Genomic DNA, 23,496 nt, shown 5'->3' on the forward strand with positions numbered 1-23,496 from the left:
ATGTGATATTTCGATATACGAACACATTGTGAAATGACTACCACAGTCAAAATAATTGACATATCTATTATCTCCCATAGTTACCTTTTGTGTGTGTGTGGTAAGAACAGTGACCTGTGTGCTTTGACTTGTTTTCATGATTTCTATTCATATGTATTTTTCAGAATTGCCTATTTTTGTATTTTGCCCATTTTTCTATTGTTTCATTCATTTGAAAATTGATCCTTAAAGTCATTTTAATTAATAGATTTGCCCCTCTTTGCCATGTGCTACAAAGTTTTGTTATTTCCTCTTTCTGATTTTTGATGGGCTCAGTTGCATTAACTTCTTGAAATATATCATTATTTTAATTTTATGATTTCTTTGGAATTTATACAAAGAAAGTCCTTCCCTATTCCCCAAATATATCTCTAGCTACTCTTCTTAAGGTTTTATTTTTTTTTAAGTTTTAAAAAAAATTATTTATTTGAGAGACAAGGGAAGAGAGGGGCAGGCAGGCTCCCCACTGAGCTGGGAGCCTGATGTTCTAGGCTCTATCCCAGGACCATGAGATACTGACTTCAGCTGAAACCAAGAGTCAGACACTGAACCTACTGAGCCACCCAGGTGCTCCTTAAGGTTTTATTTTTGACAATTAAATCTGAAATTCTAGATGAATTAATTTTGGTTATAAGGTACATATTTCTAGTTAACAAAGTTATCTTCCGTTTGTATTGTTTCTTTCCTCGCTGATTTGAACCTTCCTAAAACTAAATCCTTATGTACTTGTGTCTGTTTGGGGACTTTGTCTTCTGTCTTATTGATCTATTTGTTCTTGATCTATTTTCATAGCTTTTTAATTATTGTAACTTCAAAATATTTCATGAAAATACAGGGCACAAGTTTTTCCATCACATGTTTCTTTGATATTCTGGCCTATTATTTATCCATATGAACTTTAGAATTATTTTGTCCGTTCTCTAAAAACATCCTTTTGGAATGTCAATGGGAGTTGCATTCTATTTCTAAAATAATTTGAGGAGGATTGCCAACTTTAGCATCTTGTATTTGCTCATCTAGGAATATAGTATTATAGACACGTGTTTTAAAGTTTCACTGAAGGAAGTTTAGGAGCATTCTCCTTATATGTGTGTGGTTTCCACGAAAACAGCCACCTTTTCTATGTTCAACTAAGCATTTTGTCTCCTTACTAAGGATGCACATAGACTTTCCCTACTAATTTGCTCTAAAGAGGTTAAGGTAATTTGCCCAGGAGTGCCTGGGTGTCTTAGTTAAGCATCCGAGTCTTGATTTTGGTTTAGTTATTTTTTTTTTTTTAAGATTTTATTTATTCATGACAGACACAGAGAGAGAGAGAGAGAGAGGCAGAGGCAGAGACACAGGCAGAGGGAGAAGCAGACTCCATACAGGGACCCCGACGTGGAACTCGATCCCAGGTCTCCAGGATCTCACCCTAGGCTGAAGGTGGTGCTAAACCGTTGGGCCACCAGGATTGCCCTTTTTTAAAAAAAAAAAAAAAAAAAAAGAATTTAAATTATTCTTGAGAGACAGAAAGAGAGAAAGAGACTGGCAGAGACACAGGCAGAGGGAGAAGCAGGCTACATACAGGAAGCCTGATGTGGGACTCGATCCTGGGACTCCAGGATCACACCCTGAGCCAAAGGCAGACGCTCAACTGCTGAGTCACTCAGGTGTCCCTGGCTCAGTTCATGATCTTAGCATCTTGAGACCAAGCCCTAAGTTGGGCTCTTTGCCCAGCAGGGAGTCTGCTTGAGATTCTCTCTCTCTCTCTTCCTCTGCCTCCCCCCACCCAACCCCATCACACATTCATGCATGCTCTCTCTCCCTCAAATAAATAAATAAATCTTAAAAAAAAAGAAAAGAAAAGAAAAAAGAGGTTAAGTAACTTGCCCAAAGTCACACCAACTGTGAAGTGATAGAGGGGAGCTAGGACCCAGATGGGACTAAGTTCAGAGCTCAAATTCTGACCCCTTGCATTCTACAACTCCCCAAATAGTTAAACTACCCACACCACATGACTTATTCTGAATCCTAGTTTTAGCTTCCTTATTATCAACATGGCTTATTATCCTAAGTAAATTTCTTTACCATCGTGTAATACAGTAGCCAAAAAAGCCTAATGAGAATCTGTTTGAGGAGAAAGAGGGGACAAGTTTTGAGGACCTCAGTTCTTGGTTGGGAGCATATGGAGAAAGAGGCCCTAGTGTCAATATTATTAAGGAATTGGTTCTGCAGCCTGCTTTGCCTATTTCTACTTGCCAAGTACTTAAATCCTCGGCATATACCAGACTTTAACAAGCACAAATCCTTAACTTAGTATTAGAGTCCTCACCAAAAAGAATTGTGTTTAAGACACACTGTCTCTTATTGATTATCCAGGAGGAGTGCCATATGGTGTGCTCATCATGGGCTGTTCAAGCCTAGTTGTGTGAATATAGCTTCCTGGTAAGAATAGTTATTTGAGCTATCGTATCTTTAAAACTTTCATAATAATATAATGACTTTACCTTCTTGACAGGGCTTTTTGGTGACTTTTCTTTTACCGCTCCCCAACGTCATCCTACTACTGATTTTTGATTTGTGTTTGTTCATTGTTTTTAAAGGAAGGATATTCTTTGTGGCAAGAATTGCAAGTGCATAAGTTTTCTTTGGTGGTGTTATTGCCATCAGTTCTGGTGCGTGCAGGTTTACTTCTTTTGTAGAATAGAAGATAACTTCCATTTCCATCAGATTCGGTTATGTATGATCTTTATAAATGAATCCTATTTTCCACTGACATTGATTTTTATTTGTTTTTTAAATTTAAAATTTTTAGTTTACATTCAGTTTGCTAACACAAGTATAATGCCCAGTGCTCATCCCATGATGTGCGCTCCTTAACATCTGTCACCCCGTTACCCCATCCCCCCACCGATCTCCCCTTCAGCAACTCTAAGTTTTGTTTCCTAGATTTAAGAGTCTCATGGTTTGTCTCCCTCTCTAATTTTCCCCAGTTTCCCCTCCTTGCCTTATAGTCCCTTGCACTATTCCTTATATTCCACATAGGAGTGAAACTATATAATTGTCTTTCTCCGATTGACTTATTTCACTCAGCATAATACCCTCCAGTTCCATCCACGTCGAAACAAATGGTGGGTATTCGTATTTTCTAATGGCTGAGTAATATTCCATTGTATGTGTAGACACATCTTCTTTATTCATTCATCTGTTAAAGGACATCGTGGCTCCTTCCACAGTTTCCTATCATGGACATTGCTGCTGTGAACACTGGGGTGCAGGTGCCCCTTGGTTTCACTACATCGGTATCTTTAGGGTAAATACCCAGTAGTGCAATTGCTGGGTCATAGGGTAGCTCTATTTTTAACTTGTTAAGGAACATCCACAGTTTCCAGCGTGCTGCACCAGCTTCCATTCCCACCAACAGTGGAAGAGGGTCCCCACATCCTCACCAACATTTGCTGTTTCCTGTCTTGTTAATTTTAGCCATTCTCAGCAGTGTAAAGTGGCATCTCGTGGTTTTGATTTGTGTTTCCCTGATGACAAGTGATGTGGAACATTTTTTCATGACTTATTTTTAAACAGAGCTATGTTTTCTTGGTTAATATCCTTAGTTTGCTGGGCTGGAAATCTTGTGGGCAAGGCTGAAAAACATATTCAAACTCCTATTTTGTTTGTTTCTTTCTATTGATCTGAGGCACTTTTGCAACTCCACACCTATTTGCAGAATCCAGATAGTCTCTTCCAACCTTTCTTTTCTCTTACCGTTATTACTTCTCAGATCCCAAGGACTTGCAGTTCGAAGGGATCCAGTCCTTCCATGGTCACTGCTTCCCAGGCCCCATAGGTAGCTCTTCTTTGAGAGCCATTATGTAACAAAACTGTGTTACCGTGTTCTATCTTTTCCCCATAAGTAGGGACTTGCAGACATTTCCTAGTTCACTTGGACAACATCCTTTTGAAGCTTCAGGTTCAGTAAAATAGATCTGCACCCTACTTTGTCCATTCTCTAAAATTAGTATTATGTAAAATGAATTAATTCTAAATGACCACTAGCATCAGGCAAATTACCATACTGAGGAATGTCATTCTGAATTCTGAAATATGCATTTGGAGGATAATAATTAATAACTTAATGAAATTTGGGGATGATAAATAACTAAAATAATTTCTTATGTGAAGCAGAATTGGAAATGCATTATTAAGATAAAGTGAAGACAATTGTGTGCTTTGGAAAATTGGTTGAAAGTTTGAAAAATTTGACTAAGCAATGTGCTCTCCCAGATTTGTACTTTTAGAAAATTCTGCGTACTTTCTGTATTATTCTGTACACAGTGGAATTACCGAAAAATTCAAGATGTTAATGCTATCTTAAAAATTATTCTTTCTTTTTCAAGAATTGATTTATATCCATAAGTGTTCTGTGAATTATGAATGCGTAAAACTATGGCTATTTACATTTTGGGCACTAATGTATAAGAGGGTCCTATCCTTTTCTCTCTACCTCTAGGAAAAACAGTTACTTTCTGGTATACAATTAAATGACATGAACAATTTCACACAAATACGATTATTATTTTAAAAAATACATCACCATTTTTCAGATTGAGTATACTAATAGGTTTATACCAAATAGAATTGAGGAAAAAAATTGTTTTAATTTCAAAATAAATGATTCCTCCCTTAAGTACACTTAAGACTTTTTATTTAGAGAGCAATAATTTTCTCTAAGATATATTAATAATATTTCAATCAAGTTGTTAATTATCTTTTTATTTATGCTACTATGTGCTGTGACTATTTTTGTGTATTTATTAGTCAAAGGAAATGACAATCATGGAGTTTATATCTCAAACTCTCTTTTGTTTATTTTTAGTTTTTGCCTGGCACTCCTTCTAGGCAGTTCTCCTGGCAAAAGTGGTGTTGCTGCTGCCAGTCATGTGTCTTACGCAATTAAGCTCTTCCATTATATTCCCCTTCACCACTTACTTCATGTAAATATTCTAGCTATTGTATCCAGCCATTAACTTATATAATTTTTCCTATAGTATTTTATAGTCAAAAAATTTTTCCTCTAAACACAGATTTTATGAGAAGCTAGGCAATGATTTATAAGCCAAAAAAAAAAAATTAGAATGTACTTAAAGTTTTTGTCTTTTCCTCCCACCTCATTCCCTCCTGGTGCCAAAATATTTCTCACACCAGGGTAGGAGATTTGGATCTGGCCACAACAAGTAGAACTTAGTTTTATTTTTACTTTTTTAAAGATTTTATTTATTTATTCATGAGAGACACACACAAAGAGAGAGAGAGGCAGAGACACAGGCAGAGAGAGAAGCAGGCTTCATGCAGGGAGCCCGATGTGGGACTCGATCCCAGGACCCCGGGATCATGCTGAGCCGAAAGCAGACACTCAACTGCTGAGCCACCCAGGAATCCCAAATTTAGTTTTTAAACTCCATTTCTTACATGCCAGACACAAGAGAATCTGGAGTATGGAATCATTTGCTCTCTGGCCATAGCTCGGCGGACCCCAGATGAATGAATCTTGGGGAGGAATAGAAAATTCCTCAGAGAACTAACCACAGACAAGCTGGATTTCTGTAGGAGCCAAACTCAGGGTGGTGAACCTTGCGTTAGGATCATGGAGGGACATGATCTGGACTCAACAGATATTGTTCATTCAGTTCTCAAAAAGGAATGTACCAGGTCTTAGGTGGGAAATGAGGGCTGGGGAGAAGGATGCAGGTAGGTTATAAATCTGAGCAAAAGCTCTTGTGGAGAGTTACATGGTACAGTGAGAGTATGAACTGGGGGCATTTGACTGCATTAGGTGTGTGGGTAAGGTGGAATCAGAGAAGGTTCTCCTGGAAAGACATTTGAACTGAGATATAAAACCTTGCTATTCTAAATGTGGTCCATGAATAGTATGCTGGAGCATCACCTGGGACCTTATTAGAAATGCAGATTCTCCAGTCCCATCCTCAATCTACTGAATTAGACTCTGCATTTGAATAAGACATACATTGGAGTTTTAGAAATGCTTATCTAAAGCTTCAGCAGGAGTTGAGGTGAGAGGGTTAGCAGGTCTGGAGTGTCCCAGATGGAAGGAACTGGTGTGTCGTAGAGCTTGGTATGCCCTAGGAACTGCAAAGAGGAGCCCGGGGATGGGTGCGAGTAGGTAGTGTCCCGGCAGCCAAGAGAGGAGCGTTTCCAGGGCATGGGTATATCAGCGTAGCTGAAAGCCAAGAGGATTGAAAAACGTTTGATGAATTTGGCAGATTTTTGGTTACCATCGGGAGGGCTTTTTTGATGGAACAATACAGGTGCAAGCCAGTATGAAGTGAGTTGAGCGGTGAGTATGGGGAGAAGGGTGAGCAAAAGAGGCGGCTTGAATAGATCATTCTTTCTTTCATTCAGTACATTTGTGGAACATTGTTATGCACCAAGCAAGCAGTGAGAACGTACAGATGAAGAGCTAAGTCCAAAAATAGAGATATATGCCTAAGTTGCTATGGGAGGATGTGAACAGAATGGCCAAATAAGGAATGTGTGTGTGTGTGTGTGTGTGTGTGTGTGTGTGTGTACACATATGTGTGTGCAGACTGGAAGAAGAATGTGGGGGACAAAAAGTTAATCAGGAATAACCTTCTAGGCGGGTTGATAACCCAAACAGATTCTTTAAGAATTTGCCTGATTATCTGGGGGGCAAGGACAGAGCTCAGTACCTGCATAGGCAAGAAGCCTGGAGAGGGCATGGCGAGTTCAGAATCCTGTGGGCACTCCCGACTGGCTGCAGCCTTGGCCGGAGTTGAAGGGATAGCAAGAGATGGGGCAGGAATGAAAGTGGATGTGAATGACCTTGAATGCTATTTGAAGGTGTTTGAATTCACCTGGAGAATTTCAGGAGGACCAGTGAAGGATTTGAAGCAGGGGAGTGATGAGCAGATTTGAATTTCAGAAGAGGAACTCTGAAAATGTGACAAAGGAGGGACGTGAGAGGGAAGTGAGGTGGGAGGCGTGGGGTTTACAGTGGCAATCCAGACACAAGATGGGGAGTGCTTGATCAAGAGCAGTAACTTCGGGAATGGAGACGAGCTGACTGATGTGGAATCTGGATCCACCGAGTAGATCGTTTACCAAGATAGGACACGGAGCTTGGGTAGAGCAGATGGAGGCTGGAGCATCTTTACCTGATGGATCCAGCTGTCAGGTTGCACACATGTTCCCTGGCTGCCTCCGTAGTAAGTACTATAGCCATCACGATGAACCGAGGATCAGCATGATCCTGTCCCATTCATCAGGACGGATCGTTAGATTGTTTGAGAAATGCTGCATATCTGGTAAATACCGGAACTGAAATATGAAGCACATGAAACTGGTTATGTTTGATGGCAGGAAATATTGGACACATTTTAGTGGTGGCACAGCTTCCCTTTTAAGAACTGCCTTCCCCTCCCTCTGTGTGTGTGCGCGCGCGCGCACCCATGTGTGCACATAAATTATCATGATCGCTAACCACTCTTGGACAAAGTTAGAGAATCTAGTTCGTATTCTCTTTGACTCATGCCATCTGTGAAAAGTATGTTTGAATTTTGTGATAGTGTTTGTTTGTTTTTTTCCCCAAGAGGATATTAAATTATTTATTAATTGCACACAGTAGTAGCGGATGATGCACAAGCTTCAGTCCCATCTCTAATTTTATCTGATACTGTAATTCCGTTTAGATATATTGCATAGGATGTGCCAGCAATCATATTAATAGCCAGATAACCAAATAAAGTTCTTTTAACCACGAACTCCAGACCGCAGCACATTAACTGTCAGTTCCAACTACACGAGGGTTTCTGGAGACTGTGGCTTCTGTGCCCAGGCAAGTTGTAAATACATTTTCAGATGGAACCTGGTATCACCTTGAAGGAATTCTAACTTCACACTGTCCAGGTACTTTTCCAAGATGGCTTCAGAGTAGACTAACTTTACACAGCACATTTTTAAAAAGACACATTTTTTTTCAACTCTGTGATCAGACTATTACATTTAGCAATTGGCAGCATGAATGCAAAAAATAAACTACATTAAAACCCTTTCTTGGGATGCTTTCCATCTTCCACAGAACAGAAACTGAAATAACCTATTATACAATTAATTAATCATGAAATTTTGCCCATTCACATGAGTATTGTCGAAGACGTTTCCCTGTAGTAGGAAGGCCCTGACACCACTGTGCTTGGCTGAGTTCACAAGTCTGTTGTAGCTGGTGGCTTCCCTGTCACTTCTCTGGCTCTCCTATCCTACTGAGCTTTGTTTCCTGGCAGTAATTTAAACCTCCTGCCACTGCCCATAGCTACGGCTGCTCCTGGAACCACCATAACCACCTTAGTTTCGTGGTTTGGCAAAGTATTGACCTCCACCACCCTAGGAGCCAGAGCTTCTGCCTCCAGAATTTCCTCCTTTCATGGGTCCAGATTTTAAAGATTGATTGTTGTAGATGCCTAAATCCCTGTAGCTCCTGCCACCTCCAAAATTGCTTCCATCATTACTTTTTTTTTTGTTGTTACTAGATAGTTTATTGAAACCAAACTGATAATACAGAAAAGAGACTGAGGTGGCAGCTCCCAGAATCTTGGTGGATTACAGATGCAAAGTGGCTGGAGACAAATCATTGAACCCACACCTCAGTAACAGACTGATAAATCAGCTGCATAAATACGGAGAACAAAAGACACGAGACATTTCACAGCTTTTCGCTTTGCGTTTGTTTAAACATATGTATGTTACAACTTTACATTTTAAATTACTATTCCATGTATTTTGTGACAATGGCTAAGGATGCAATGCTCCCATCCCCCTGACATAAGGAGAGTTTGGTCTGCAACATAGAACATTTTGGTGAGATACCAAACAAACCCTTATAGCCGTCCCCACTGCCACCATCACCTCCACCACCACCTTGACTGCCCCAAAAACCACCTGACCCAGAGAAGTTTCCTACATGACCAGAGTTGTCATTCCCACCAAAACCACCTCCATGACCACCACCAAAGTTTTCAGAACCACTTCGGCCTCTTTGGCTGGATGAAGCACTGGCCATCTCTTCCTAGCTAGGGCTTTTCTTACTTTGCAGTTTTGACCATTCACAGTGTGGGATTTCTGAATGCCAGTCTTGTGTACGGAGTCATGGTCATCAAATGTTAATGCAAAGCCTGTCTTCTTGCTACTGCCTTTGTCGGTCATGATGTCATTCACTTCAGTTTTCCCATATGGTTCAAAATAATCCCTTAGGCGATATTCTTCAGTGTCTTCCTTAATGCCACCAACAAAAATCCTTTTCACAGTTAGGTGGGCACCATGTTTTTGAGAATCTTCTCTTGAGACAGCTGTCTTTGGTTCCTCAACTCTTCCATCCACCTTTTGTGGCCTTGGCGTCATGGCTGCATCCACCTTGTCTACAGTTGCATATGTGACAAACCCAAAGTCTCAGCATTGCTTGGTGTTTGGATCTCTCGTTACTAGAAAGTCTGAGAGCATTCCCCAGGTTGTTCAGAATGGTTCCTCACTCTCATTGGTTGTTTCAAAGCTCAAATCTCCGATGAAGAGCTTCTACAACTGTTGGAACCCTGGGGAACTCTGACTTAGACCTGATGGTGGTGGGAGGGGAGACCTTAACAACGCTTGCTCAGTGGCATCCCTGGGTAGAAAATGAGTTTTATGGCAATATTTGTAAGTTATTTCTCCTGAACCATTTTTCCCCATGGTAATTGGTTAAAAATAAAAGAAAAATCTCTCTATAAATGCAGTCATTGTTTTTATTGTCTTTAGTTTCTGGGTTTCTTCCACCAGCTAAAGAAGAAAGGGAGAAACACCCACAGCTTTTTATACATAAAAATGTAGGAAAGGAAAATATTGGATCTCTGTCAAATAGTAAATTGTTAATCAGAGTGTCTTATTTTCAGCTATTTATAATGAAATATCTGTTATTGATATTCTACTTATAAGCTATTCTTCCTGGAAGCTTTATGCCGTAATTTTCTACTATGTCCAGTTATATAATCTTCATCAAGAGATGAAATATTTTAGATGAGATTCATAGATTTAAATTCTTGATGTTAGACTGACTTCCTGCATTATTATTAGGAAACAATTTTGTATCCCTAAAAATGATGAGACCAGTATTTTTTAGTGGATGTTGGATTCTTTATCTACTAAATGTCTTTTAAAAATATTATATAGATTTTTCAAGCAGCTGCCTGAAAATGGAAACCTTGTGTGTGTATGTGTGTGTGTTTAATTACATCTCAAATGTAAATTAATATTACGTTTTAATTACATTAAATTTAAGTTACATTAAATTTTAATTAATTACATTAAAATTATGTTTTATTTTACATTTGTCAGTGATTTTCATTTTAAATGTATATTCAGTATATACTTATTTATTTACTATCAGTTAGCATTTATTTATTATAGTTAATTCTTTTATTTGGTGAACTGCCACCTGCCCTTATATGGTTTGTTATCTAATTTGAGAAAACAGACATATAAAGAGGTGAAAAAAAAAAGAAAAAGGAAAACTTGGAGTATATTGCATAGAGATATATCTTTAATTCAACAAATTTTATTAATTACTTTATGTAATTATAAAGGGATTATTTTGAACCATATGCCTTACACATAGGAGTTACTCAGCAAGTTGTCAACTGTGTGAAGGAAAGGAAGCTGTGGCTTCTGCCCTTCTAGAAACTTGCAAAATTAGATTTTAGAAGAGTTAGGGGAGAACATAATATGTTATTGAGGATAGATAAGTGAATACAAAGTATAGACTCTATACATTCTAACAATGACCTTATAATGTAGCTCAATATTATTTTCATTTTATAAATGAAGAAACTAAGGCCTAGGCAGGTCAAGTAATTTGTCACAAGGTTAATACACAAAAGACAGAAGGTTAAGGATCTATGTGACTTGATGTCCCATTCATATAGCCACCGTATTATATGAGAGCACAGAAAATTATATGATGTCAGAAATAGCAAAAATGCAAGAAAACATTGATAATTGCCTTAAGAAGCAAAATTGAATTTTTATAGAGATTTAGGTGAGGGGCAAATTTCATCTATTTGGGGAATATAAGGAAAGACTGTATTATTTAGCAAATGCAAATTAAAGTCAACTAATACAATGTACACTGTGTATACTGAATTCTCATAGAAAGCTTTCATTCTCTGTTTTTTGAATGATTTAATGAATAATAAATAGAAGGGTTGGTTCTCATACACAGCTGTGAATATATATTACTGTTACAATCACAGTTATTAATTGTACTATAATATTCACATTATACTACATGATGAATAGAACAATAAATAAATACAATATTTGCTCTTTGAAAGATGTTCTGTAAAGCTTGCCAGTTTTCTGAATGTAGCTTTGTTGAATGATTAGACAAATCCTTCTTTTAAAATTGCGTCTTCATAGCACTGAAACAAGTACACTCAGGGAGCTAAAGTCGCATTCAATTGAGTAAAGCATGATTTACTTTGTGTGTACAATTTAAAAGAATTATCTTATGATTTTTAACACACAGCTCACTTCTTTTGAATCTGGCATTTGAAGAGTTTTTAGGAACAGAAAACAAGGCCTGTAGGAAAGGCTAAGAAATGGCATTAGTTATCTGCGAGAATAAGCAACCTCAGAAAATAATTTTTCAAAAATATATTCTAAGTAATGTCCCTGATTCTAGGAAAACTTTATGTTTTACAAAAATACTGAGGAGAGTTATTTGAGGTTATACTTTGACCTGTTTATATGGTTGGCTTTCTATGTACAGCACTTCCTCGACATACAACAAGGTTACCTCCCAATAAACTGCATTTAATACATCTAACCTATCAAACATCATGGCTTAGCCCTGTCTACCTTGCCTGCCCTTAGCACATTTAAGCCTACAGTCAGGCAAAATCATCAAATACAAATCCGATTTTATTACAGACTGTTGAGTATCTCATGTGAATTATGGAATACTGCGCTAAAAGTAAGATAGAATGATTGAAAGTATATCAGTTCTTTACCCTTGAGATCATGTGGCTGACTGGGAGCTGCGGCTCACTGCCACTGCTCAGAATCACCAGAGAGTATCATCCCCCATGCATATTGCTAGCTCAGGAAAAGATCAAAATTTAATATTGGAAGTATGATTTCTACTGAATGTGTATTGCTTTTGCACCATCATAAAGTTGAAAAAAATGTAACTTGAAACATCATAAGTTGGGCTCTGTCTGAATAATGATCATGATACTAACATGGTGGCAATGTGTTTGCTTTTGAGGCACATATAATAAAATCGAAATGATACAGAAAATACAGAGTATAAGGTCTTCATGTAAGGATAATGTGAAATTGATAAAATATTCCATGTTTGTGGGCAGGCTGGCTCAATGTCATAAGGATGCTAGTTTTTTTCCTGACTAAATCTACAAATTCTAGGAAATTCCAATAAACATCCCAGTAAGATTTTTAATGAAACCTAAAAAAAGGTGATTTTAAAGCTCATATGGAAAAGAAAGGGCCAAAAATAGCCTATTTTTGGAACAGGACACTTTTGAAGAAATATAAGGTTTAGAGATTCATTAAGCTCTAAATGTGGTGTTTGTTACAGGGAGAGACAGAGTCCACGATGGGGAGTGCATACCCAGACCCACACAGATTAGATGGTTGGTATATGAAAGGCCTGGCTTTGCAGACCCTTGAAAATGGATTAGTCCCTGAATAGACTGTTCGATAAACGTTGCTGGGACAACCAGCTAATTGAAAAAAATATATAATTATTTTCTTACTTTTAGCTATAAACAAAATCAATACCAGGAGAGTTAAAGGCTTAAATGTGAAAATACTTCAGAACCTCTAAAAGAAAACAATATATTTATACACTCCAGGTAGGGGAAGGATTGCTGAAACAAAATACGAAATGCACAAATGACAACGGAAACTTTGATCAATTTGACTACATTTAAAACAAAAACTTAAACATAAAATAAAAACAAAAGCTTGTATGAATAAAGGAAATCCCATAAAGTAGAAATGAAGACAAACCACAGAGTAGGAGACGTAGTAAATATATATATATATATATATATATATATATATATATATATATCAAAATATTGGTATCCAGAATATATAAAGAACTGTTAAATATAAATTAGAAAAAAAAGAGGTAGACCAATTAAAAAATGGATAAAGGATTTAAACAGGCAATTTACAGAAGAATGATAAAAAACACATAAAATATGTTTAAGTTACCAGTAATCATGGAAATGTACAATAAAGTATTTTTGATTTTGTAGAAAAAGGGGAGATTGCCTTCTCATTTAAGAGTAAGTTTGGACAATATCTGAACAATATTTTGGATAATATCTGGTAAAACTTTGACTTAACTTTTCCGTTCTGGAGAAACTCTCACATCTGTATGCAGGAGACATTTATAAGACTGCTCATTGTAGTATTTAAAGCAAGTTAATAGTAGAGAGAATATATAAATTGTAGAATGGTCAATGGAATACTATTTGGCAGTGCAAAGAAGTGAACTAGACTTAGCTGCGTCACCATAGACAAATCTAAAAATGTTGATTAGCAAAAAGTACTGCAAGGATACAGTACAATACCATTTTATGTGCAGTTCTAATACATGCAAAAAATGTGATATGATACAGATGTGATAAGAGCGAGGCGATGTGAATTGGAATGATAGATACCATATACCATATTCAGGATGATGGTATCTTTTAAGAGGGAAAGGAAAGAAGATCAGAAAAGGGTATATTTTATATCTTAAGGTAGGAGAAAGGGTTGCTTTATTCTTTATACTTTTTGATTGAAAGGTTTAAAGCATAGTTGCAACTTAAACAGTTATTAGATTAAAAAAAAAGAAGGATCACTGATTCATTGAAAAACATTAGTATTGCAGTGAGGTTGCATTTCTTATTCACTCACGTATTCATTTCCCTTGCTTGCTGTTGTGCACACAGAGAAGGGGGCAGCTTTCTGAAAGGTGAACAGATGGCTCTTTTGAGACATGTGGGTGAAACTAAACCAAATATGGCTTTCCACGTCAAACTTCCATTTTTTCCAAGATGTAATACTTACTTGCATATAAAAGATCTTTAAGAAATACATCATTGTATAATATAAGCTATTACCTGCGTCAAAATTTAGATACACACACGCATGCAGCTTTTTTGAAAAAAGAGCAAAGTGTCATAGTTTGTGTTTGCCTAATCATGTGAGAAGTGAAACACAGAAGGAAATTTTTGTACAGATTTTATTTGTCCTACTTGTATCCTACATGTTCGTGCCTTCAAAATTAATAAGCTTCTCTAGAGATGAGAATAAAGATTAAAGACAAAGACAGTCGATTTGTTGCAGCAGCTGCCTTTTCCAAGGGACTGAATTAAGCATTCAGATGTTAGAGCTGATAACTGCATAGGGGTATGTTTTTCAAATCTTCTGACAAAAATGAAATTTCCAATTTGGTTTGAAGAACAAAAATCAAAGCCCTCCGTAAAACCTTACCCCTAAAGCCCGAAGGTTCTTTCTTTGAGAAAAGATGTATGATTTCTCCCAAGGGACAAACCAGAAGTCTTTCTCAGCTCAGCCAGTGTAGTTTGGGAGATGCAAATTTCACATGGCATTCTCTGGTTTTATCCAAGAGATACTTTTAAATCAGTAAGACTTGAGCAGGTGGGGTATATTTGCACAAAGATACACAAGACACTGGGCAGATGTACAAAATAAGTGTGTTTTTCTTCTTCAGGATTTTCTTCCTAATCACTTTAGAAATTGAGAATGAACCTTTTGGTGTGGTCCTGTGACAACCCTGCATGGGTGAGCCTATAGCTCCTTTTGTGTTTTCCTGATTGGTACATCCACTCCTTGGTTAACACAGGATTTTGATCTCAAGGAAAGAGCTAAAGATAGAGCAGCACTCTGAGTCACTTCTCAAAGGCAGCCATACTCTGTGTCGGGATTCTCAGATGAAGTCAGTGACTGAATCATTTATGCTGATGGTAAGCCCAGTGTAAAGCCTCCTGCTCTTGGGCCACCACTTCCTCCAGTCCTCCACTTTTGATAATTCATCAACCCCAGAAGGGTCTCCAATCTGCTGAGCCTCCTGCCTATTCACTGCCTGCCTCCTGTGTCTCAGTCCCTCTGTTTTACCTTAGATTCTGTAGTCCATTATTACCGCCATGCCCACGTGCCTTCCTCCCCTCTGTTGTATCTCCCACGAGATTTCAACCTGGTTAAATCCATTTCTTTGCCTCCTATATGCCAACAACCATGCTGACTGATTGCACTTGAAATGTCTTTATGCAGAGTTCCAGGGCACTCAGTACTGCCTAGCCAACCCATTTACTGAATAGTCATCACCTCACTGTCTTAGGGCATCCGTGCTCTCTTCCTACTAGATCTTTTCCATCAGCATACATTTACAATGTATTTAGCATTTTTAAAAAGGAAAACCATCTGACCCCTCATCCCTGTCCAGCTCCTGTCTCATTGCTCTGCTCCGCTTTAAAGCAGAACTCCCCAAAGGAGTTGGCTCTCTTCGATCTCCATTTCTTCATTTTCCACTCTTCTGAGTCCACTTCCAATTAAATTTTTGGCCCCACCATTCCACTGATGTCAAAACCCCAGTGATTCGTCTAAATCAGCCTTTCTACAGCACTTGGTCCTGGTCCTCACCTCCTTCCTCCTCCTTGAAACTCTTCTGTCACTTCGCTTCTGGGCCACTACCCTTTCCCCACCTCATGGGCCACTAGTCATTTTTCCTGCTCCTTCTCTTCCTGCTTTTTGAAGTCTTTGCAATTCTCCCTTTTTTTGTTTGATTCTCCTTGAGTGATCATAGACCCATGTGTATAATATTTACATGCCGAGGGCCCCAACTTCAAGGTAACAGAAGTTCCTGTACTTGGGACTTTTCCAGACCTTGCTCTGTGTATCTCTTCATCTGACTGTCCCTTCATATCCTTCGTAAAAACTGGTAAATATATATATATATTTTTTTTCTTTTTTAAATAACTCTCCACAACTTATCCACAGAAATCTAGAATCATATACTTCCAATGGCATTCATGACTTTTCCCTTTGGAAGTTATCTACCTTTCCCATTAAAAAAAAAATACATCATCAATGAAACTGTATTATAATATAGCACGTTACCCAGCTTTATTTGTCATTACCTGACATTATTACATCACCTATCTGTATATTTATTTTCCTGTTTCACCCACTTGAGTATAACTTTGTGTCAACAGAATCTCTTTTGTTTATTCATTGCTTACAGTAGGCAGCATGCGGGTCCTTTAAAGATGTCCATGTCCCCATTCCCAGACTGTGTGAATGTGTTTTCTTACATGGCAAAAAGGACTTTGCAAATGTGATAAAGTTAAGGTTCTTGTGTCAGGGAGATTATTCTGGATTATCGGCGTGGGCGCAATATAATCACTAGAGTCCCTGTAAGGGAAGGAGGGAGACGTGGGAATTAGAGAAGGAGATAGGGCAATGGAAGCAGAGATTAAAGTGATGGGGTCATGAGCCAAGGAAGGCAGGCGCCACTAGATGCTGTAAAAGGCAAGGAACCAGAGACCCTCCCTTAGAGCCCTGCCGGCACCTTGGTTTTAGCCCTGTAAAACCTATCTTGGACTTCTGACCTCCTGAGCTTTAAGATAATGACTGTGTTGTTTAAGCGACTAAACTTACAATTTGTTACAGCAACAGTGGGAAACTAAGACACTTCTGTAAGTGCCATTTAGAAGTTTTCTGACATGTAAATGCTAAATAAAAAAATGCCGTATGAAAAAAAAAATGTATGAGTGTTATGTCTTCATTATTTTAGATCTCATATAGAGATTTTTGGAAATAAATAATTCACTAATTTCAAATATTATTTGAAAAATAATATTTACCTTTATTTTTATACAGGCAAAAGATACTTTTTGTTATCTTAGTCTATTTCAAGCAGGCATTTTATAAGTGACTGTGTGTGTGTGTTGCGATTTAAAAATCTCAGAATATCTGGAATGGAAAGGACTTTGAAGGGCATTCAGTTGAATTTCCTGACCTCATGTTTGTATATTTTTCATAAGATCCCCAACAAGTGACCATCCCAAATCTATTTTAGAATTTTCAGCGATGGGAAACTCACCTTTTAGCTGGAGAGGCCAAAACCACTTCTGGATAGACTTTCTGCCTTTTGTCTGTTCGGTTTTCTACTTACAGAATTAAACCAAAACTAAAAATATTAGTTATAAGCCAAAACTGATTTATTTTAACCCATTTATTAAAGATATATCTGGAGTCCAAATCATTGATTATCTTTACACGTGAAATGCCTACTTTTGAGAAGGTCTTTATGCTAGGCCATCAGAAACCATCAGATATGCTGGGGTGGGGGAGTGAAAATCAAAAAGTGATTTGCAAATTTGCAGTTATGTCATAAATACTTCAATTGCTCCCTCATTGTGACTCTGAGGGGGCATTTCAGATAGTAATTTTCAGTAGAGAATGGTATTGGCTTAACTTTGGTTTTTTTACTTCTCTCTAAATACTATCAAATTATTAACATTTATATTTTGTTGATGGCTCAACTGATACAGGACAGTGAATTCAGTAATCAGATCCATGAATTCAACTCAACAACTGGCGAACCTTATCAGTATCGCATGCACTATGCTAGACACCTGAGAAAAAAAGATGTTGAAGTTATGGCTTCTGCCCTCAAGATACTCTCTCTCATTAACTACTTGGGATATAGACATGTAAACACAGATATTTTTAAATTTTTTTTTATGATAGTCACACACACAGAGAGAGAGAGAGAGAGAGAGAGAGAGAGAGAGAGAGGCAGAGACACAGGCAGAGGGAGAAGCAGGCTCCATGCACCGGGAGCCCGACGTGGGACTCGATCCCTGGTCTCCAGGATCGCGCCCCGGGCCAAAGGCAGGCGCTAAACTGCTGCGCCACCCAGGGATCCCTGTAAACACAGATATAACAAGAAATGATGGTGACAGTGCTCTACTGATGGCAGACCTGATGGCTTACAAGAGTGAAGGGGCCCAGTGATTAGTTCTGGCTGCCTCGCCCGGATTGGGAGACGGTGAGAGGGGAGAAGGAAGAGGAAAGAAGGAAAGGAGGAAGGAAATAAATATAATGCATGAACTTCAGTGTGTAACAGAGCAGCACAGTATCTTGAATGTTCCATTGTTAATGATATAAATAGTAATAGTTTAAATGTGTGAACCTTGATTACATTTTTGAATGGTTCACTTCCTGATAAAAATTTGCTTGCAAATGCCACGATTTTCATTTTCTATTAATGTATCTAAGAAATTCATTCTCTAATGTAAGTGACAAATGAAAAATTATGCATTAATTTTACCATGGCATCTGAACAGTCTGTTAAGAGTCAGTGGCCCGCAGAATGTCAGAGGCTTTGTATCTAGTTCTCAGGACATATCAGAGTTGTCTGCATCAATCTACTCTCTCTTATTTTGTACATTCAAAGGAAGAGTCAAGCCTTTTAATCTGCAGAGGTAAGGGTTTCTCAGCCGCTCAGATTTATTCACGCACTTGGTGAGGATCCACTTCTCATCTTAGAGGTGGCAACTGTGGACCTATCCGAGGAAAACTTAGGGGTAACGATTGTCCTGCCATCTTTTTGGATGAATGGTTTTTCAGAGAACTATAAGCTCCATGAAGGAAAGGACCGCATCCCTCTTGCTCTTTGCCATAGCTTTAATGCCCAGCATAGGAGGCCTTCGTTTGCTGACTCAATCAATGAATGAATCCTTTACCTCACTGTACTTCAACTGTCAGCAATAAAAGTAGACACTAAGGGAACATGGTGTGATTTCTTCCTTTTATGGAGCACCAAAGCATTTGTTCTTGTTTGCAGTCTTACAGTCACTTGTCTGCTCGTGTTTCTTTGTCATTCTTCAATGCCAGTGATGTGCCAGGTGCTGCGGGGGTTCTAGGCCTTGCTCTGTCTTAATTCTCTCACCACAACAGAATCTTCAAGAGCAAGACTTGCACCATACTCCCATTTAACATCAGTAAATACTTGGTATGATATAGGTGCTCAGTAAGCATTTACCCAGGAAATGAGTAGTAACAGCTTTGAGGTAGTAGAGGGCCTAGGTGATTGGGAGCAGCATGGACAGCAGCCTCGTTTGAGGGACTTCGGATAGCCCAGAATCTCAAATGTATTTTTTCCCTTTTCAATTTTTTTTTTTAAATTTAATGAGTGAGTGTGTTAAAACTTCCCCAAACAGGATGCAAAGTCAGGGTTGGTTGGTGAGAAATAATCTAATTTCTAGGTTCCAATACCTCTGAGAAACAGAGAGATACATCTGTTGGCTTATGTTGTGGGATGTGGGATGGAGACTTCATACTTCCCCCTTTCTCTGCCATTACCCTTTGCTTTTTTCCATTACCTCCACATGTCATATCATAGTAATTTATTTGTTGCTGGCCCTAAACAAAACTCAGTGACCAGGATGGGTTTTGAAGATAAATGTAGCCTGCTAGACAATCAAGCAAAATATAAGTTCATAAATTTCTGAGGATGAAAAGTAGAAAAGTTACCAAACTTTTCATTCTGAAGGGTCCAGAATGAAAGCTTCAGGAGAGCGCTGCCCACTGCTGGGTTCTCACGGCCTGGAAGGGTGCCTAGCACGGAGCAAGGCCCCCTGAGTATGTGCTGAGTGAACAGAGAGACTTTGAGCAGATACACTTAGCTGGGTAGGAGTATGAAAATGTGCATTATACATCCTTTCAAAACAAACGAATTGTGATTGGTGGATTTTGAGTTCGTTTTTATTATTTTCAACAAATGGTGAATTTGTAAGATTAGGACAGAGGGAAACTTGGAAGTTTTCATCTTCCTACAAAAATGGTTGGGAGCGGAAAAAAAAAACAAAAATGGTTGGGAGCCTCATAAAGAAAGTGGCCTTGATCCCAAAGTTACAGTACCTGGAATACTTCAGCATCTCTAAGATGTATGATTGGTTGTGGGTGTGGTTCATACATCTTTCCTGTGGTCTGCTCAAGTTATTCAATCTCCCTGAGTCTCTGTTTCGTCATTTGTAAAATGGGAATATTAGCAGAACCTACCTGATGAAATTATTATGAAGATTAAATCAGTTAATAAGTGTAAAGTACTTGGAATAGTGCCAAGTACATAGTAAGCTCTGTATGCTAATTGTCATCACCACCACCACCACCACCACCATCATCATCATCAGTATACTTCCCACGTTTGAGGTAACCTCTCTCAGGAACTCTCACATGATAATCAGCAATGTAAAATTGATTAAAATTTTTTAAAAACTGGGACTCCCAGGTGGCTCAGTGGTTGAGCATCTGCCTTTGGCTCAGGGCATGATCCTGGGGTCCCAGGATTGAGTTCCATGTTGGACTCCCCGAGGATAATCTGTTTCTCTCTCTGCCTCCTTCTGTGTGTTTCTCATGAATGAATAAATAAAATCTTTAAAAAAAATATTTTAACTTTCTGATGTGTATATTTGTATTTTTGTTTTCATAATAGGTTTATTAAGATACAATTCACATACTATAAAATTCACCCTTTTAAAGTTTATAATGTAATTGTTTTCAGTATATTCACAAAGTTGTATAACCATCACCACTATCTAATTTTAAAGTATTTCACCACTCCAAAAAGAATTTTAGAACACTTTCTTCCTCCATTTCTTTCCTCTCTCCCTCCTTCCCTCCCTCTCTTCCTTTCTTCCCCATAGTCTCCACGTCTGCCCAATATGGGGCTTAAACTCATGACCCTGAGATCAAGAGTCACATGCTGTACCAACTGAGCCAGCCAGGCACCCCAGAATTTTAGAACATTTTCATCACCCTCATACCATTACCAATCTCTCCCCTCTTCTTGTCTCCTCCTGGCAACCCACTCATCTCAGTCTGTCTTCATGTATTTATTTATTCTGACCATTTCATATACATGGAATCATATAATGTATGATTGTACATACAATGTATCCTACAGCTTCTTTAATTTAACCTAATGTTTTCAAGACTCATCCACATGCTAGCATGTTCTGTACTCCATTCCTTTGGTGAGTAAATAATATTCACTGTAGAGATACACATTTTGTTAATCCATTCATTATCACCACATTTGGATGCATATGGATTGTTATCATTGTCTTGGTTATTATGGATAATACTTCCACGACATTCATGTACAAGTCTGTGTGGATATATGTTTTCATTTTTCTTTGGCATATAGCAAGGAGTGGAATTGCTAGGTCTTTTGGTAATTCTGTGTTTTAACATTTTTAAGGAACTACCAAAACTCTTTCAAAGTGTCTGCACCATTAAACGATCTCAGTAGCAAATATATGAGGGTTCTGATTTCTTTGTATCTTCTCCAACATTTGTTATATTCTGTCTTTTTTATTTTATTCATCCTAGTAGGTATGAAGTGATATCTCATTGTGGCTTTGATTTGCATTTCCCAGATGGCTAATGATGTTGAGCATCTTGTTATGAGCTTATTGTTCATTTTGTGTATCTTTGGAGACACATTCATTCAGATAGATCCTTTGACCATTTTTTGAGGTATTTTTCTTTTTATATTTGAATTATAGGAGTTACATGTTCTTTATACATTCTTCAACAACTCTCATCAAATATATGATTTGCAGATGTTTTCTTCCATTCTGTGGGGTTTTTTTTTCTTTCAGTTTCTTGTTGGTATCATTTTAAGCACAAAAGTTTTTAATTTTGATAAAGTCCAATTTATTTATTCATTTAGTCATTTGTGCTTTTGGTGTTGTATCTAAGAATCCTCTGTCTAATTGAAAGCCAGGGAAATTTACTTGTGTATTTTAAGAATTTTATAATTGTAGTTCTTATATTCAAGTCTATGATCCATATTGAAGTAATTTTGTATATGGTGTGAGAGGTAAGGATTCAAATCCATACTTTTGGGTTTAGACATCTAGTTTTTCCAGCACCAGTTGTGGAAAACACTGTTCTTTCCCCCATTAAATTATCTTGGCAACCTTGTCAAAAACCAGTTGGGCAGAAGTCAAAGGGCTTATTTCTAGACTCTCAGTTCTGTTACATTGAGCCATGTTTGTCTTTATACCCATTGCCATACTGTCTTGACTACTGTACTTTTGTACTGAATTTTGAAATTGGGAAGTACGAATCCTCTAAGTTTATTCTTCAGTGTTATTTTGGTTGTTCTGGGTTCCTTGCATTTCCTTATGAATTTTAAGTTTGTCAATTTTTGCAAACAAGGTAGCTAGGATATTGATAGGAATCGTATTGAATCTGTACATTATCAGTTTGGGGAGTATTACCATCTTAAAAGTATTAGCTCTTCTGGTCCATGAACATGGGCATGGATGCCTTGTCATTTATTTAGATCTTCTTTAATTTCTTTTAGTGATGTCTACAGTTTTCAATGCACAAGCCTTGCACTTTTGTTAAATTTATCCTAAGTATTTCATTCTTTTTGGTGCTATTATAAATGGAGTTGTTTTTTAAATTTTATTTTCAGATTGTCCATTGCCATATGTTTGGAGGGGTTTTTTGATTTTTATTTTTTTGTGATAAAGCTTACACAACATAAAAGTTAGCCATTTTAACCACTCTTAAGTGTACAGTTTACTGGCAAGAAGTAGTCCAAGTGTTGTGTAATGATCACCACTATCTATTTTGAGAACTTTTTTCATCATTCCAAACAGAAACTCTGTACCCTTCAGACAATAACTCCACCTTCCCCTTCCCTCCAGCCCATAGTGACCTCTACTGTGTCTGTCTCTGTGAATTTGCCTGTTCAACATACCTTATATTAGTAGGCTCATATGCTATTTTCCTTTGAGTCTGGCTTATTTTACTTAGCATAGTATTTTCAGAGTTCATCATGTTGTAGCATCAAAATTCCAGTCATTTTTGTATATACAATACTCAATTGTATGTACGTACCACGTTTTGTTTCTACATTTATCTGTTTGTGGATATTTGTGTTGTTTCCACCTTTGGCTATTGGCAATAAAGCTGCTGATAACAGTATCTGTTCAAGTCCCTGCTCTCAGTTCTTTTGGGCATGTACTTGGCAGTGGAATTGCTAGATCATACGGTAATTCTGCATTTAACTTTTTGTGGAACAGCCAAACTGTTTTCTACAGCAGCTGCACCATTTTATATTCCTACCAGCAATGCATGAGAGTTCCAGTTTTTCTGCATCCTCACCAACACTTGTTATTTACCATTTTAAAAAAAAATAATGGTCATCTTGATGTGGTATTTGTTTTTAATTAAAATTATACTACCTCTACCAGTTCTTTTAGTGGTAGGATGCCTCATCTCTCAGATACATACAGAGCGTATTTCATTTTAAAAATCAAGGAAAATGGTGTATTTTCTCTGTTCATTATT

At 37.7% G+C, this 23,496-nt stretch overlaps 1 protein-coding gene across 4 annotated transcripts in view; it reads left to right on the plus strand.

Annotated features, from left to right (window-relative positions):
- POC1B (POC1 centriolar protein B) overlaps positions 1 to 23,496 on the plus strand; it is a 97,835-nt gene that overhangs the window by 68,670 nt on the left and 5,669 nt on the right. The gene's annotated exons all lie outside the window — the stretch shown is intronic.

This window comes from Nyctereutes procyonoides, unplaced genomic scaffold (assembly GCF_905146905.1).
Source record: "Nyctereutes procyonoides isolate TBG_1078 unplaced genomic scaffold, NYPRO_anot_genome, whole genome shotgun sequence".
NCBI classification, from domain to species: Eukaryota; Metazoa; Chordata; class Mammalia; order Carnivora; family Canidae; genus Nyctereutes; species Nyctereutes procyonoides.